General features: G+C 32.8%; 2 long non-coding RNA genes across 3 annotated transcripts; one reads left to right on the plus strand and one right to left on the minus strand.

The window, feature by feature from the left end:
- The first annotated feature begins 1,289 nt into the window (after positions 1 to 1,289).
- Positions 1,290 to 3,912, plus strand: LOC127870278 (uncharacterized). Its single transcript, XR_008044737.1, has 4 exons — positions 1,290 to 1,627; positions 2,027 to 2,091; positions 3,469 to 3,512; positions 3,816 to 3,912. It is a non-coding gene; the product is annotated as an uncharacterized LOC127870278 (long non-coding RNA).
- Positions 3,913 to 4,229: 317 nt separating this feature from the next.
- On the minus strand, positions 4,230 to 6,542 carry LOC127870375 (uncharacterized). Of its 2 annotated transcripts, XR_008044782.1 has the most exons (4): positions 6,466 to 6,542; positions 5,698 to 5,776; positions 5,180 to 5,307; positions 4,230 to 4,468 (listed from the first exon to the last, which is right to left on the minus strand). It is a non-coding gene; the product is annotated as an uncharacterized LOC127870375 (long non-coding RNA). The 2 variants fall into 2 exon arrangements; XR_008044781.1 differs by lacking the exon at positions 6,466 to 6,542 and having other exon boundaries at positions 5,698 to 6,082.
- Between the last annotated feature and the right edge of the window lie 8,284 nt (positions 6,543 to 14,826).

Here is a 14,826-nt window from a genome sequence, read left to right on the forward strand (position 1 = left end):
TTTAAAGTGATATTATGGGCATTTTACACTGTTGAATTGAGCTGAAAAGAATTCACAGGTCAAAAGAGTTAGTTAACATGTGGTTACTGACCAATTATCTGCAACTCATCTTGCTACCAGTTGTTTATAAAAATATATATTTTATATTCGATATTATTACGTGACTCACCCAGTCCTCTTATTCGAAATGATCCGTTAAACAAAATTGTGTCTTTGTGTCGTATGAAAGAATCTGCACTACATGTAGGTTCACATCGTACATGCATGATCAGTTGTCAAACGAAAGTACGGCTGATATTCAAATGCATTTATTTTCTCTTTCCGGGATATCGTTTTAGTATGTTGATGCTGCATTAACAAATATAAGTGTATATGAAGTGAAAACACCAGAAATAAACAATGGTTGCGATAGACACCTATAAACTGCTAGATGCCCATAATATCACTGTAATGACCGGAATTCAATTAAACTTTATGGGAAGCTTCACTACCAAGAGGAGATGTGCATATTATTAGCCGGTTCTGGTCGGATGATTTTTCACAGAGTTATGGCGCTTTGAAATTTGCAATGTGTCCCCCCTAACTACTGTGCCCTCAAGACGTTTCCTTATATCTGAATATATAGTGCAATATTGTGACAAAAACCTATTATCTTAGCGGATCTTATCTTAAATCCTTGACTTACGATTTCATTTACGATCCGCTAATACCCGTTTTATGAACGCCGTCGTAAGTATCGAGTCGCAGCTAAGATTTTAGTTAAGCGTACGATCTGGAAAATCGCGAACCAGTCGAAAAACCTCACACGATTTCCCGCGTTTATGTCAAAAAAGCAAGATGGCAAACAACGTAAACAGAGGCAAGTAGTTAATGATAGTTATGATTTACTAATAGAAGTACTAAATGTAGGAATATCATGACTCATGTCTTCAAAGATTGTAGCGTGTATGTCTGTCAATTTGTCTCGTAATTGATTCTGAGTTTTTATTAAATTCATATCGTTATTTTACACCAAAGAATCGAAATGTTTTATGCATTTATTTTATGTATTTATTTTCAAAATTCTAGTTGCAAGTACTGTTATAACGAAATCATATTTTCCGGCGTTTGGAACTGTCAGCCTTTAAAATGACAAATCGTAATTGTGTGTTTATATCTAATGTTTTGGCAGAAGAGTATTCGAGTATCAATCAATACATTTTTCTATGCCCCACATTTGAAGAAAACAATTTATTTTTATGTTTGTTTTTAGAGTAAATGCATCTCTCTTTTCAAGGAACATTCTAATCTTACACATTTCCGCTTCTTTCGCTATATATTTGTTTTCGTACTTCTTCTACTTCGTACTTATAATGAGAATGCTCCTCGAGTAGGGAGCGAACCCACGAACTCCCGATCGCTAGGCGGACACCTCATCCACTACACCACCGCGATAGTATATACGGATGCCCACTGTATATTTATTTTTGGCATAGATTTTACTTTATTACCCAGTGTACATAGCTTTATAATTATTTTTCAATTGTAAACACAAACCTGAAAACTATCACTCAATTTCAGAGTGAACAGCATTTGATTGTGTAGCCCCAAGATAGACAAAGTTATCAAGAAATGGACGGACTTTAAGGTATATTAACAAATGAAATCTCATGACCCTTACTTACTAACTTACTCTTACCACAAAATGATTATTAAAAAATTCACAAGGTCAGTCACATGTAAGATTTTTAAAATGAAAGTTAGACTGGGAGCAAAAGGTTAATTTTGTACTTTGAGTTATACATAAAACATTTCTAATGAATTTGCACGGAATAATCATTAGGAATAATAATTGTTGTGTATTGTGTGTTTGCTGTTTTCTATTGACACATTCCAGTCCAGTTCATGTATGTAAATATTTTTTAACATATTATGACATATATTTAACATATTTATTTCTTATATTTAGGTTTTTGGTATCCATTCATCACTTTTTTCGTTCAACTGTGGAATGTTTGAATTTGAACACTTTGTACTTTCTTTTCAGACGCACAACAACAACCATGTGTGAATGATGAGATCTCATCCATCACATCAGTTGAACAAAAGTTGGTAAGATAATTAATCAAGTACACAGTATAAAGTTAGCACATTTATTCGTGTAGGTGTGTCAATGTTACAAAACACATAAAATAAATAAGGTTTAACAACGTTATCATTATCACAAATTAATTATGTGACATAAATATCGTTATTTATTTAGTAACTTGGTTACAGATACATTTCAAATTGTAATAAATGCATAAATCAAAATATCTTTTTGTCATTGAATGTACATGTTTGTATGTATGACAGCTCATAAAGATCGATTGTCCATATTTATTAATGAATATTTATCGTTAGATAGAAGTAATTTCGCAAAATACCAAAATGAAAACATTGGGCATACTTACATATGAGTCCCGCTCTGTGAAAAGAGGGCTTAATGCATGTGCATAAAGTGTCATACCAGATTAACATGTGCATTCCGCACAGGCTAATCAGGGACAATTTTCTGCCTAAACTGGATTTTTGCTAAGAAGAGTCTTTCTTAAAACGAAACATATAATACATGCTGAATATGTCGTCCCTGATTGGCCTGTGTAGACTGCACAGGCAAATCTGGGACGACACTTTACGCACATGCATTAAACCCCATTTTCTCAGAGCGCGACTCATATATAAAGTTATTATGGTGATTTATTAAATACATGTTATTTAAAAACAAGAAATCGTCGGAGACGGTTGATGCTCCCCAAAGTTGTTTTTTGTCACAATATTGCACTATATATTCAGATAAAAGGAAACGTTTTGAGGGCACAGTAGTTGGGGAGGGGGGACAATAATTTTTTATAGACAATTTCAAAGGGCCATAACTCTGTGAAATATCATCTGACCAGAATCCGCTGATAACATGCACATCTCTTGGTCGTGAAGCTTCCCATAAAGTTTCATTGAATTCCGGTTATTAGTTGCTGAGAAATAGCCCGGACAAGAATTGCACTATATGTACAGTTTATGGAAAATTTCAAAGGGCCATAACTCTGTAATAAATCATCCGACCAGAACCTGCTGATAATATGCACATCTCCTCTTGGTAGTGAAGCTTCCCATAAAGTTTCATTGAATTCCGGTCATTAGTTTCTGAGAAATAGCCCGGACAAAAATTGTGCACGGACGGACAGACAGACGCATGGACAGACGAAGCGGTGACTATATGCTCCCCAAAAAATTTATTTTGGGGGAGCATAAAAAAGGTTAATCACATTTCACAATACCATTTGTAAAAATCAATTGAATATTTTTTTTTTAGTAAATACAAAAAAGTTATTGTTTTTTTTTACATGGACTTGTAGAAAATAAATTAACGAGTATACATAAGCTAAAATAACATATTGGATTACTTATCTTATTTTACGAGTTATATTCATTCATATATAATCACTATAGGAAATCCGCGAAACAGCGCATGTGAGGCCCAGTCATTTGAGTGGGTAAGAAAAAAAAGATGTGAGTTCCATGAAAATTAAAAATTAACTTATGAAGTGTAGATCATGAATGTGTATTAATGAATCAACAATCCATCTTTACATAAATAATACAATTCATTCTCAAGAATTTTTTATATGAAACTATTAGTTCCAACAGAACCTTGTCTGATGTGCAGTATACACAGTACATGCTCTTTAAAGAACAAACAGAAACCACATCTCTTTATGTTACAATGTTAACCTTTTATTTCATCACTTGTCTTACAAATACAAATTTTATTAACATAAAATGTATTTCATTTTCAGATAGTGTTCCACTTCATTGTTCCCTAGCTGTAGAGTTGTTGGAGAAAACCCTGTATTGTTATGTTACAAAGATAATTAAATAAAGGAGTAGAATTTATTTTCACTTTGTTATACTATAAAAGAAACATGTAATCATCGTACGCATTGCATAAATGCTTATTGTAAAAAGTGTGTCTTTAATGAAAAAAATCCAAAAAAGAACGGCAGAAATTGTCAATATCCACACTTTTACAAAGATGTTGACCACACGTCACCGAAATGCAGCAGCTCATAGACAAGAAATCATTAACTTATTAAGTTATTTTGTATCATAAGCAGAAACATAATGACCATCTTTCATCAACAAAGAGTCAAATATTGAATATTAACACATGTCTCCGAACATAGACTGACCACATTGACGCACCCGTGCACATGTGAGCATAAAATAGCAACTACATAAATAAGTTAATGATGCGTTGTCCATATAAGCTGCATTTTGGTCCTGTTGTGGACTGTGCACAACGTCATCCACTTCTTGTGCCTAAGTAAGTTGTTCAGGCAGTGGCACCTGCTAATCTATGCATAAGTTGTGCAGGCGCATTCATGCAGCCACTGCTTGACAGCACTCATCGAGTCTCATGAATAAACAACCACCAGTTTTATGCGGACACCTGTCAATAGAGAATAACAATCAATATTAACTAGTGATTTAATTACAATATCCAATTTATTATCAAAACTAATGATTATTATGCATTTTATTTAATTGATTTACATCTTCAGATAATAATTAAATTTAAGACTAAAATGGGTAAAGAAATAAATTCATAAAACAAAATTTGCAATAATCTATGGCATCCATTTTTATCAACACATGCACGTGCATATGAAAGCAACTTTAAAATCTGTATCAAATGGTTTTTTTAACTGCATGTGTCTCCTTCACTGATGCCCCCATGTCACATTGAGATACACAAACAAGTCCATCAGTCATTAAAAGACAAATTTCTTCAGTACAAACAACTTGTGTATATATGCTCAAAACTTGAAAACAAATAACAAAACAAATTTAATTACACATTTGTGTACAGCTACAATTCATTAACACATTAAGGTCATTCAGCAGTTGCTGTTATGCAAAATCTATCCACAGATGAACATACAGACACAGAGGACGAACAGGTGCAATTCTTACGGCTTTCCACGGTGTACGTTTAAAATTATGCGCTAAAGATTATTAAAGGCATAAAGCATCACACTTTTTATCCAATATTTTGTGGGGAGATTTATTTTGTGCTTATTAAATGGTGTCTTATGTCGATTAACTGAATGTGTTTAACTGTTTTGAACTAAGTAAACATACATGTAGTAAGTTTACATACCTAAATCTACTCTTTGGCAGTCCAAAAGCCCTATCAACCACAGTACACTTGACTGGGCATTGTTGAACCTATTGTTGATAGCCGGACTCCCCCAGTAGGTGTCTCTTGTGGTTTTCTTCCAGAAAAGTCTAATAACAAATTTATAATAAGCTAAGTTTAAGTTGGAAAAATCATTGGTTAAACGGTTTATGAAGGTAGCTATAGGATGTTCGCAAGCTTAACGCAATCTTAAATTCATTTAAAGTATAAATTTTATCATTGATATGCATATTTTATTTGTTGATACAGTGTATACACACATACAGAAATATAATTGAATCTTTTATGTTGTTGAAAGAAATTAAAAGTAAAATTATGTATGCACATTAAACACATTATATTTTAGTAATGTGCAATGCATTGATGTAAAATAAAATATTTGCATCATCATAACAGTAGTATTCCACTTTTTCCTAGCCAATACTAGCCATAATCCCTCTAATGGTATATCCATAAAAGCACATTATTTATTGTCATACCTTCAAACCACGGACAAAGACAGAGGCGTCGACGGTCGTGTGTGTTGACCCAAGCCATTTTGACATAATCTCAATGAATCTGCAAATAAACTATACTTTAATATTCATAAATCTAATATTGACAGAGCATTGATATTCAAATGTTGGGATTGCAAAGTTTATGACTTATAATCGTTGGGGCAGATATTGCAGACATTATACAGTGCATTATTTATTATTCATTAGATAGAAAAAAACTTCAAAACTTTATGCGCAAAAGGCATATCAGGATATTGCGTCGACAACTAACTTATATAGCAGCGTCCGAAATGTGAAATATCCGAATGCTAGTTCACCCGTTAACATTCAATATTTAATGACAAATGAACTGTTTTACTTCAAAAGAAACCATAAAACATTTGTTTTGATAGAAATTGAATAAAGATAACTAAATACTTACCTATTTAACTAACTAATTATCAAAACATCACAAATTTCATTTCCCTTGGACGTTTAATGCAGAGAATGATATAACGAATATATTTAACGTTATCAAACATAAATACGTCCAATAGTATCACTATTTCTCCATCACGGAGATCGCTAAATCCTTTCTATCTCGAAACATTCTCATCTCTCTTGGTTGACCAACGTTTAAAGCGCGTGCGGCCGCCATGTTTACGAAGGTTTACGAACGCTATGAGTGGTCTTACCCAGTCGTAGCTTTAAGCACAAATCTTACGACATCTTAGCTGTGATTTCTTTGATAAAACGGTACGCAGTACTTACGATAAGCGTACGACAAAATCCTACGAATCTTACGTAAGATCATGCTAAGATCTTTTGATAAAACGGCCTCCAGATATATTTAAAAAGATCAGGCAGTAACATTTTTTCTGTTAATCATACCTCTACATTGTACCTTCTCGGTTTTAAAGACATTACGAATACATCGCTAAAAAGCTGCAATTTTAGCGGGTAAGAAGATGATTTTTGTCGTTTGACGTGTGGATAATGACGTCACGAGCACTTGCGTTTAATATTTGTAAAACATGTTTTATGCTGTTTGTGTTGCATGTTATGGTTTAAAAAGTTTTGTTGAATCTGATTGGAGTTTACTAAAACAATTCCTTTATAGTTGATTCCGAGTAATATGGCCTTCCTCCTATCATCGACTGATATAAAAACTTCTTGTTGAACTGATATGAAAAATATATCATGCAACGTTATATCAGGCAGATATCAATGCAGCGGCATGATCAACGCCCAAATTGATGATATAATACGACTGACTGTAACCGTTGCAATATGTTTACCGCATTCAAGAAACAAGGTCTTTAAGGTTTCCAAAGCGTATCATGGTAGAAAATGAATCGCAAATACCAGATAACATTGAATCCCATGTTTATATTAATTTGAAATCAAACGCCCTTATTGTCCTGCACAAATATTTAAACGCAGCAATGTTCTACACAGAATATATGTATATCTATATCTAAGTATGTCATTTTGTAATGTATTACATCGACCACATATTGATGTAATAATCAATGAAAGTGTAATTTTAGTGTTATCAATTTCCGAAATTTAATACAATTTGATTAAATTTCTTTATGACCTTGGTTGATTACCATATACAATGTTTTATGTTTAATTTGATAGATTGATAATATATGCAAATCCGTGAAATTGTATTTTTTAATTCTAATTGAAAATATTCCCATTGTCTGGTATTTTTTGTAGATAACTCGCGCTAGGTTGGATTTACTTTTTTTACAAGGTTTCTTTCTGTCGTACACGATTATGTCAGCTCTATTTTTAATTTCTGCTCATACAAATATGCTTTAATCATGAATAGCCATTTAAGATCATTAACACGGTGTTTGAAATGAAAAAGTATTATTACAATAATTACAACGTTTAGTTATTGACAAAGTGAATGCTAACCGATAAGTGTATTTCGCAGTATTGAAACATGCCATGGTCGAATGTTTGTTTTTTGTAGACCAATTTACATTTCCCAAAAAACAACAAAAATATAGGGTGCACACAATGTCACATTTTTTTTTTAAATAATACAATTTTTCTCTGAGATTTTTCAGATTAATTATGACAGACAGTTGCACAAAAAGAAATACACTCCAGCCATATAGATTTTTTTATCAAAACATGTTATTGTAATACGCGCCATTTAACAAACACGTTTGTTTTCAATCACGCGTAGCTATGGCTTATTTATCAAGCATAAGTTGCCATCAAGAGTTTCTCAGACAAATATTTTACTATTGTGCCAATAGTTGATTTACTGTTTATAACCCCGTCCTGCAGTCATGCGGCAAAACACAATGGTTCACTAACCTATCTTGACACTTGGGAAATTATTTTGTACATGTCATTAGCAAACTTCCTTAGTTTTGTTGACATTATTGTATTTTGCTTACTTAAAGTTGTATCATAGTATTGGGTTTCTTCGTACCTCATAAGGATACGTAAATTCCATAAATACTATAATACTATAAACACTCGATGAGTCCATGTACGTATTTGTACGCAATTATGGTCCGGCCTGAAAAATACACCAGACGTTATACATAGTTTGACACCGTAAGAATACACGAATAAGAGACACTTAATTTGAACTTGAAGTATGACCTTGATGTTGATCCTGCATGACTTACATGTACGTATGTCTTTCGCACATCTTCTAAATACATAGTCATATTAGGGCATTATAATGAAATGTTTTAAATAATTATTATATAAGATATAGACCTGAAATGAATATAGAGGCACACATTTCAAATAGGGGTACTGGTAACTTGTTACGGACACACTGATGTTCCGAATGACTGACTGATCGACAGACTGACTGATTGACGGACGGGCGACAAGCGTTCCCTTCTTGTCAACAAAGCTTTTTGGGTGGCATTAAACAACAATATTCAGCTGAAAATAACTAAACTTCTATTATTGAAAGCAAACTTGTAAAAAAAAACAACAATAAAACAACCAAACAATTACAATTCAGTACAAATGTCCCGAAATGGAATATCGGTCACTATTTTGCAAAATTCATGTTCGTGTGTTAAACTTTTAATTTAAACTGGTCAACGGTTTGGAACTTATTGTAAGTTAAACTTCGCCATAATGAATTGTGTAGACTGTGTAATAAATTCAACAATAAATTCACTACGTATATAATGACGTCACAAAGGTACAACGCTTACACACAAAAAAATTCAATAAACGTGAGTGAAAAATTAGTCCACCATAGACTGAACACCCTCTCTGCACCTACGATCCGTCCAATCAATCTGTATAAATTACACGGTCAACTTCAATGTTCGTTCAACCGTCCGAATGAATACAAGTACGTTAGCAATATTGTTAAAAACATGGTTGGAGGAACTAGCGATTGGGTCGAACAAAATGCATATACTGCCGTTGAACGGTGTTGACGATTAAATTAATGTGTTATTCCCTCTCTTATTGATGCAATTGTATATGGTAATGGCTACGGGTTTTTAAGTGTTTTTTATTTCAAGTTGAACATCGTTTGAAAAGTGTGATCGACCAGGTTTATTACATTTGTAAACATGGGCATAAGACAAAACACAAGTGTAATAATTTTGATCAATCATCACCATATACATGCTGATATATACAAACAACAAATCATAAACACAAACATTCATATTACTATGCATATTTGTATCTTGGAAAGAAAACATTATGTATATTAAATATAAATATATTTGCTTTTCCCGTTTCAAGTAACAAATATTTCACAATACATCTTCACTGAATATGAGTGTTATATATCGACAGTGTTAAGTTTCAATAACTAAATAATGAAGACACCAACTCTTTAAATTAAAACTTTAAAATGATAAATTGTGTATTAGTTTACGATGAAAATACTTTATTAATCATGTGAATAGTGTAAGCATCATTGTTGCAGTCAACCACACTCGTAAAGTTCCCAGGAAGGCGATGTCCATGGATAAACACATTGTAAAAAAAGTTATAACTAGATTTCAAAATACAATGCAAGTCCTGAAATAATGTAAGACCAGGTAATAAAAACACATCAATTCATATAGACTAACAATACATTTTGCGTATACGGTGACTAGTTAAAGTAACATTACTATTCAAAATCAACGAAAATTTCGTACAATTGATCGTAAAATAAACTTAACCAATTAAAAATCAATGTTCTTTATGGCAATTGCCGAAATTTCAACGTCAGATGTGGTCTGGTAAAATAGATGTTTGTAGATACAAAACGCTCGTTTATATTTTTTTGCATATCTATTCATACGACACATGAACACTAAAATGGTGTTCGTGTTTCGTATGAATAGATATATTCGCGGGAATTAATTGTGGCCACAAATAAATAAAAACGAGCATTTTGTATCTACTAAAATCTATGTAATCATACCACATCTAGCGTTGAAATTTTGGCTATTGCTATAAGGAACACTGATTGTTAAGGTGTTAACTTTTTTTTTACGAAATACTTAACGAAATTTTCGTTGATTTTGAGCGTTATAGAGACTTAAATGCGTACGACACAAGCTCTTAGTCAAAGCTGTTTTTAAAAACTAATCAGCATGAAGACATTTATCTCCTATGCAAAAAGATCATGTTGAATACACGAATAATGTACTCCAGACATAAATATGGTGTGTGTCAACCATTCCAGATATACCATACCTGATATGTCTGTATCGTTTAAAAGATTTTTTCCACAAATAAACGTAGCTATATCTAAAATAAAGATGACATTATTTCCGCCTTATAAAACCGCTGTATATTTTAATGATATTGAAACTAGTTGTGTTAATTGTCGATATGGAAAAACAAAGTGAAATATAAATATAAACAGAGAAGAACATAAACCAGTTTACCAATACAATTGCGTTAGAAGCAAATTGGTTGTATCATGTTGGCTTCAAGATCGAAAGCAAAATACGATATACCAAAAATAAAAATATGAACACGTGTTATGGTACAAGTTTCCATCTTATAAGAATAGGAGCATTTTAGATTCTCTTGCTATTCAATAAATGGATGTATTTGTGTGTGCTGGTTATTCAAAGTACAAGTTTACATGCGACCAGGAACCAGATACTGTCAATATAGACTTATCATATGAGGACTCATGTAAAAGGAAGCCCATTAGAATGTGAAAAGATTAATAAGGAGAGGCATCACCTTTCAAAGGGACTATTGATAACTAACTTGCTTCGGCGTTTAATTATAAGCTAAATCATTATCACTTCACAACAGGGGAGTATTATTAGGAATAGAAGAACACGCGTCACAATTGTTTTCAGAAAATGATAACTCATGACAACCACACAAACGCCGACTTAGTGGTAAAAACTATTTAAAGTGATATTATGGGCATTTTACACTGTTGAATTGAGCTGAAAAGAATTCACAGGTCAAAAGAGTTAGTTAACATGTGGTTACTGACCAATTATCTGCAACTCATCTTGCTACCAGTTGTTTATAAAAATATATATTTTATATTCGATATTATTACGTGACTCACCCAGTCCTCTTATTCGAAATGATCCGTTAAACAAAATTGTGTCTTTGTGTCGTATGAAAGAATCTGCACTACATGTAGGTTCACATCGTACATGCATGATCAGTTGTCAAACGAAAGTACGGCTGATATTCAAATGCATTTATTTTCTCTTTCCGGGATATCGTTTTAGTATGTTGATGCTGCATTAACAAATATAAGTGTATATGAAGTGAAAACACCAGAAATAAACAATGGTTGCGATAGACACCTATAAACTGCTAGATGCCCATAATATCACTGTAATGACCGGAATTCAATTAAACTTTATGGGAAGCTTCACTACCAAGAGGAGATGTGCATATTATTAGCCGGTTCTGGTCGGATGATTTTTCACAGAGTTATGGCGCTTTGAAATTTGCAATGTGTCCCCCCTAACTACTGTGCCCTCAAGACGTTTCCTTATATCTGAATATATAGTGCAATATTGTGACAAAAACCTTTGGGGAGCATCACCCGTCTCCGACGGTTTCTTGTTTAAGAAAATGTGTCAGGTTTTGTTTTCTACATGTAGGATAATACCTTTGTTATCAATGTTAATAAACAGTTGTTTCAAATTGGACATGGAAACATTTAATTTCTAATTTTTCCAATTTACTTACCCTATGTAAGTTCATGGTAAAATACCGAACACTGCTCTAATGGTTTTACACTGCTTACAAGGTTTCGGTTTCCTGGAATGAAGATGCATTTATCAAACATGGTCGATTCCTGATTCAGTAATTCCCCGGCGATGAGACAATGCCGATGTTTTTGACTTTGATCACTAACAGCAATTTAGTTTGTAACTTCACATAAACGTATGAAGCTGGATGGAATGCATATACACTTTAAAACAGTATATACTAACAATAACAATAATAAACATATCTGTTATTGCAATACATAAAATGATGAAATCTATTGTTTGATCATGTCAAAAAAGTATAACTAATTTATGTTTGTTAGTTTTCCCAATTAACAATGATAACGTATATTATAAAGCTTGTGTATTCTTCAAATCATTAGACAGATAAGATAATATCATTAAAAATGGACAGTTTTATGTATTGCATGTCGAAATTACTAGTAATATTCAACGTCAAGCATATCATAAAATACATCCATTATAATAAAATGGAAAGCCATCTAATGTTTCTCATTAACTAATCCTAGGAATATCAAATCAACCATTGCAATTTTTACAAAAAGTTAACTTGATATAAACAGAGATTGAAATATCACACAGCTTTTAGCGAGCGCTGATTAAATAACATCGGCTACTCGTTTGTTCTCGAACACCTTGGGAGCAGATGCTAATGTGTATAGTTTTGAGGATTAATTATATCAACACGCGTGAATGGAATATTGTTACGAACAAAGTTGTTTAGGAGGTTTTATCTCTCTAGAGGGTCAATTGCTTAAACAGAAATACACTTGTGAGGATGAAGGGTCGGCTAGCATTGTTTAAAAGAACAGCAACAACAACAGGATTCCTATGGGCCTTTTCTGGTAAAATGAATTACCTAACGAACGAAAATTTACGTTCGCAACATGATACTTGACAGTAGTTTGTTATTTTTTATCTTGCATATTTCAAACCATACTTGTACGAACTTTCGTAATTTTAATGTGCTATTAACAAAATTGACATGTGATATCCTTAATAGTGTATTTGTAGTTAGATATAGATTTAATGAATTTGAAAAAACTTCGAATTTACAATGTTTGTGCCCATGTAGGTAATCTTAAATTTGTCACATACTATTCAACATCAGAGTAAGCCAATTAAAAAACGTAAAGAATCTATGTATACATATATGTCTTTCACAAGCTTAACATACACATTTAAGTTCCCTCTTTAATTGAAGATTATTGCGGTGTTAATTGTCAGTTACTTATTCAGAAGTCAGTCAAAAAGGTAAATCAAAGTACTGACAGTACTGGTGTGACGATGCTTTTGAAGAGGATTGATATAAAAGCATCTATTTAGGTTTATCTACATCACCACAAATGTGTATGTGGGTACGAAAATTTTGGATATCAAAAAAATGGGTACGAAAATTTTAGGTTCAAAAATTATGCCAAAAAAAAATGGTTAGGAAAAAAAATTTAGTTACGAAAAAAAAATTGGGTAGGAAAAACAGAATTGGTTACGAAAAAAAAAGTTGGGTACGAGCAAAAATTTGGGTACGAAAAAAAATTGGGTACGAAAAAAATGGGTACGAAAAATGTAGGGTACGAAAAACTAATTAGGGGTACGGGGAAGTAGTACCCGTGGGGAACTTGATCCATTCAGCGAAACTGGGAGGCGGGTTACATTATCGATCAAATATAACAAGAAATATCTTTTAAAAGATATTCGACCTGTATTTTCTGTACCACTTATCTTAAAAAAACGTTCTGTTACAGTTAAACGTTTGTGGGTTAGATCTATGACATAAACTTGACATGCTCTTTAATTACACCATGCTCTTTAATTTCACAAGTATATCATACCAAACTTTATATTTCGTTGTTTCCTTTCCTAAGTTAATGATGCTATGTGTACGGACGTGAATTCACATGGTCATGTGCATGAACATATACTTTTTCTCTTTTGATTATTGTTTTTTTTCTCCAATTCAATAAGCTTAGGCATGTTTGTTTGCTAAGTATGGCAATAATTTCATGATGATTCCCAAAAGTAGGTATTAGCACATAGTCGAAAGAGCACTTGAATACGTGAGTTCGCCCATGAACACATGGTAAGGTAAACTAAATCTCCGCGATATGACCTAATATGTGTTCAAAACAGCAAACAATATCCAACAAACGAATTATCAAACATAGCATGTGCACTGATGTGGCTCTGTAATTTCTGTTTGAAATGTTTATTAAATATGCAAAATGGGAAAGCACGTATAAGAGCGAGTTTCACACATGTCATACGGCTATTATGCTGTTTATATACCATAGTAGCTACAACGTTTACAAATAGCAGGTTCGAAATAATTCGTTTTCTTTACACTCATGATCGCGTTGAAAGTTAACTATACACGTTGTAATTCGCAATATGTTTACTGAATCACGACAAATGTCAAATACAATACAGAAAATGCATAGTTGTTTCATGGATCTATAAACATATAATGGACTGAATATAACTGATTTAAAATTAACGTTTTCAAACTATTATTAAATCTTTTTCCCAGAATATGCTGTCCTATTTATAGCTGAGCTTCCTAAACCTTTATCAATGATAATCAGCGAGGTATGCCGATTAGAAATATCGAGCTATCTCAATCGGACTGGCTCGGTCTTTTACATACATGTAGGTCGCCATTGTGAAGAATTTTTACATGGTATGATAACTTAGACTAGCTGCTTCGCAGCATCGTCAAAAACGGTCTGACATTACAGCAGATGTTCGGCAACAGGAAAGAACGATATTGAGAGACGCTTGGGCTACTAGATGAGGTTCAGGCATCGCTTATATGAAATATCGGCAAGAAAAGGTACACATATGCACATTATGAACAATACATCTAATGGATAATAACTAATGCATCCATACAGTAAATACATGA

Source organism: Dreissena polymorpha, chromosome 2, assembly GCF_020536995.1.
Source record: "Dreissena polymorpha isolate Duluth1 chromosome 2, UMN_Dpol_1.0, whole genome shotgun sequence".
Lineage (NCBI taxonomy): Eukaryota > Metazoa > Mollusca > Bivalvia > Myida > Dreissenidae > Dreissena > Dreissena polymorpha.